Source organism: Belonocnema kinseyi, chromosome 3, assembly GCF_010883055.1.
Source record: "Belonocnema kinseyi isolate 2016_QV_RU_SX_M_011 chromosome 3, B_treatae_v1, whole genome shotgun sequence".
Lineage (NCBI taxonomy): Eukaryota > Metazoa > Arthropoda > Insecta > Hymenoptera > Cynipidae > Belonocnema > Belonocnema kinseyi.
In genome coordinates, this window is record NC_046659.1 from 75,524,590 (window position 1) to 75,529,401 (window position 4,812).

Below are 4,812 nucleotides of genomic sequence, written 5' to 3' on the forward strand. Positions count from 1 at the left end.
TTGACCCTTTTAGGTTAGAATATCTCGAAAACTGAGGGTGATGGAATTTTTCTGAGGTCAGATTCGGATTCAGCGCAGCAAAAACCTTCGGGTATAGTTGGTCTGGTCTCTGGTTCTGAGAATTGTTGGCCTGTGTTATCCTTATAAATTTATTTTCCAAAATAAGAAAGAAACAGTTCACATTTTTGTTCAGGAATTTTAAGAAAATTTTATTGTTATTTTGAAACCTTTTAAAACTCTTCAAAAGTTTCTTTTTTTTTAAATCTTCAAAAATCTCCCATTAAATATTTGTATGTCAAAGTACTGGACAGCTTTGTACCATTGCTTATTATGAAATGTTGGCATAGGCCCAACATGTGGTTACTGCCCAACATGTCGAAGGCATTTTGGGCTAGAGTTGGATTTTATTTGATTACTTTGCACGGGGCTGTCCCGGTATATATAATCAGTCACGGACGCATTTTTATAATGCAATCAAGTAATCTAATAAGAGCACTCTGCCCGAAATATTGGACAAAGCCTGGTTTGTACCCCATCATTGCCGAACTGGGTTGCAGCCAAGTACACGACGGGGGGAACTACAGCTTAAGGTGGGTTCCGAACCACCAGAACCTCGGTAACGGTATATAGTAAAATTTCCAGAGGTACCGGCTCAGAGATCGAACCTCGGACCTCTGAATTGAAGTCTGAGTGTCTAACCAACTAAGCCACATTATTGAATTAGCTTATATATCATAATTAATCAAAAATGGCGCCAGGCACTTTTCAATAATTGGATTATTCAAATGTAATTAGTCATATCTGATACTCATTTGTATAATTTTATTTGTTTTTAAAAGCTTATTTATTGGTACTTGAAATTGCATCCTGTGACTTTGGGTATGAGTTTGTGAAAATCGGGTATGAAAGTGCATGCTTCCGCGAATATAAGTAAGACCTTCGATTTAATTTAATGACAGCTGCCCAAAGATAATCGATGCAATATCATGCTTCGATAAGCATGTTTTTCGCGGGGGCATGGGAGGAAATTGAGCAAAACAAGGTCGTTCTCTCAGAACTGGTCTATTTATCAAATTGTCTATAACTATCGATTACAAATTTCTTAGACGTATGCTAATGTCTTTGTATATAGGAAAATATGAAATTAATTTCAGCTGTTTTGTCGAGCGAGATGATTTAGCAAAATTATCGTAGAGATTATCATTATATTTAACTAGTTTTCTAACAAGAAGTAAGAAGCAAACATATTTATGACAAATTGATTTATTGCTAAATAAACAACTAGTCAAAAAATAAAATAATGAATGTTATTTGCTCATTTCAATGTTGGATCAAAACAAAGTAAACTAACTGTAATTGATATAATTACGCATCAATAATTTATTGTACGTTTTTTGTATATGCGACATTTTTTCTTAAAAACTTCCGTCCCAAAAGTCGGAATTTCTTGGATCAGACTCAAACTTGATGAAATATTTTCCTATGGGATGGTAGTTTATAAGACAAATTGTTTTTATCATTTGGACAAATATGCAACGAAGTGGAAGGGGTGCAATTTTTGAATTTTCTGCGGAAAGGCTCTTTATCGGATGTACTTACATTCTTTTATTATTTAGTTGACAAAATAAAGCTTAGGAAACCCCTCTATTTCAAAACAGTTGTACTTCCTCATTATTAATACAAAAAATTAGTGTAACTCTTTCGATACACAATGCACGAGATTTTATTTCTCGACAAAAAAACATTTTTTCTTTTTGTTTGGGTACACCTAAGAAAAAATATACCCAATATTCATATTAATAATTGAATTCAATCGTCTATTATAAGTGGAAGGTTTTTACTTCATATTCTAGGATGAAAAATTATATTGAAACATTAATTTCTCATGCAAAATATTAATTTTTTAAATTAACTGTGCATTTAAATAAGCTTTTCGAAAACATGTTTAAAATTTAAAAAAAATCTTTTGTAGCCTATTAAATTATTAATTAAGTCGCTTAAATTTGTCCCTCTCCCTCTTTTATGTTCTCTTGTATAATACAAAATCCTATGTAATCTTATACCATTCTATGTAAAACTAGGATCAAAAATAAAATTTTCTGCTCTTGATTATTGTCCTCTAGGGTGGTCCAAAAATGTATTGGAATTTTCAAAAAATTTTTTTGGGGCACCCCAGAAATTTGTCCAAATCCACACAAAAATAAATGCATTTTTTGTTTTAAAAAATATATTTAGAGTTGCCGCAATCCCCATGAAGTTTAACACGTATTTCCCATCAGAAAAAAGACGTCTTGGTATCTCTTTTTCAGAATCCTCAATATCATCTCAATCGAGTTGAAACTTAACATTTCTCTCCACAATTGGCCATAGAATACGGATAAAATATTGCTTTTCAAATATCAACAACATAAGCCTGTTTTATAGTGTCCCAAAGAACCCAATAAGTAAAAAAATTAGTTTGGCGAGTTTTTGGCGCTAATTATGACTTTTTTGCAGCTCTTTAAGTGAAAATTGTTTTTAGCACATAAAAGACTATTTGACATTGATAATTTGATGTTCACATAAATTTCTTAAACAATTTATTATTGTTTTTAGCAACTTTCTTATAGAATGGACTTAGAAAGACGCGGTTTTTTCAAAAACTTTCCACTTGTTTTCCTATTTTAAATTATAGGGAAGTGATAGTTCATCACTGTTAACAAGAGTGCTTGTTTAAATAATTTATCATTATTCTTAATAATATTCTCTTTGGAAAATGCTACAAAATTGCAGTTTAAAAATGCACTTTCAGATAAATTTTCAATTAAGATAAGTTAACATTAGGATAAGTTAACAGTAATAATCAATTGCTTAAACAATGATTTTTGTTTACTTGAATTCATTATTACCTTTCATTAATTGAAAATTGGACACATAGCCAGAAATTTCACAAAGAAACGTCATCTTTTTGGCATTATTCAAAAATAACATTATTAATAATGATAATAAAAATAATAATGATTTGTTTAAATAATTAATTTTCTTGACTCAAATTAATTACATAACTTATAATTGAAAATTTGACTAAAAGTGAATTTTTTCAAACTGCATTTTTGTAGCATTTTTATAAGATAAAATTGTTAACAATAATAATGAATTATTTAAACGATTACTCTTGTTAACACTGATGAACAATTACTTTCCGCTAATTGAAAATTGGACAAGTGGAAAAGTTTTGAAAAAAAACCGCGTCTTTCGAATTCCATTTTATGAGAAAATGGTTAAAAACAATAATAAATTGTTTAAACGATTTATGTGAACATCTAGTTATCAGTATTAAATAGTCTTTTATGTGCCAGATACAATTTTTATTTTGAAAACCGCAGAAAACTCATACTTAGCGCCAAAAACTCGCAAAATCCATTTTTCAACTTATGGGGGTTTTTTGGAACCCTGTAAAACAGACTTATGGTGTTCATATTTGAAAAGCTATATTTTCTTCGTATTTTTATGGCTAATTGTGAAGGGAATTGTTAAGTTTCAACTCGATTGAGATAATGTTCAGGATTCTGAAAAAATTTACAAAAACGTCTTTTTTTCTTGTGGAAAATACGTGTTAAATTTCATGAGGCTTGCGAAACTTCTTAGTATCATTTTTTTAAACAAAAAAACATGCGCTCATATTTGTGTGTATTTGAACAAATTTTTAAGGAGTCCCCATAACAGTAGGACAATTTTGCTTTAAAAAATATTTAACGGTTAATATATTTCTTATTCGTGTTGAATCCATGGCGTAAACAAAAAGAAAAATTGTAGAAACATCCTGTCTCTTTTCCATAACAGCATGAATATCCTTCATTTTTAACGTGAGAACTTTCCAACATATTGTATTGAAATACTCGTAATTAAGATAGTTCAAAAATGCATAAAAACGTTTTTTTGGGAGGGAAGCGTTCTCCCAAATTAGGTTCCAAATCCGAGAATGTAAATTTCCTTTTTTTTTTGTTCGAAACTTTAATTTCACATCCGAGCACTAGAAATTCCCTTAATAAAAAACTTGGGAAGAAATTATTCCTAATGTATCTCTAAATCCAGAAATCTGAATTTTGCATGCAATCTATACCATTGAGCTCTTTATTCTCGTTTTTGGCCAAAAAATCAATAATTATTATCGTTTCTTCAAACGTTTCTCAAAACATTTATTTTTTATATTCGTTAATTGTTTAAGCAATTAATTATTGTTTATTTTCAGTAATTTTTCAGCAAAAATTCTTTTGAGATAGCAGGAATTGAAAAAAAGATGGACCGACTAAACGAAAGGATATCTCTCTGTCTCTCTTACAAGTATACTTTCTGTAGTCGATACCTTCCCCCTCTATTCGCGTCTCCCTGTTCTACGGCGATTCGATATCCCCACTACTACCATGCTTAGCCTTTACCATGCCTCCTTCATCTCTCTTTCTCTCTCTCTCGCTCTCTGCACGTTCTTACTATGCGATCTCATAAAAAACCATTATGGAACCTTACAAAAAACTTCAAAGTCAGTCTATCAAAGCTTCATTTCTGCCGTGTGGCCCCACTGTCACACTGTTTTTTTAAATCATAAAATATTTGTTACCGTGGGGTATGCTAGGGCAGCGATTCCCAAACTTTTTTTTGCAGTTTTCAGGGAGGGGCAGGGCCGCCACCCTACCATTTTTTCCCTCTACTAGATACTAATTAGAGCCGGTCGAGAAAAATTAATATGTGTTAAAATGTTAATAAATTAAATTTTAATTAGTTGAATCAATTTCCTAATCTGATTTTAAGCAAATGAAAAGAAAGTTGATGAAA

At 30.9% G+C, this 4,812-nt stretch overlaps 1 protein-coding gene across 1 annotated transcript in view; it reads left to right on the top strand.

Moving 5' to 3' along the window:
- The window catches only part of LOC117169022 (transcription factor cwo), a 98,865-nt gene that overhangs the window by 80,133 nt on the left and 13,920 nt on the right, over positions 1-4,812 (top strand). The window lies entirely within an intron of this gene.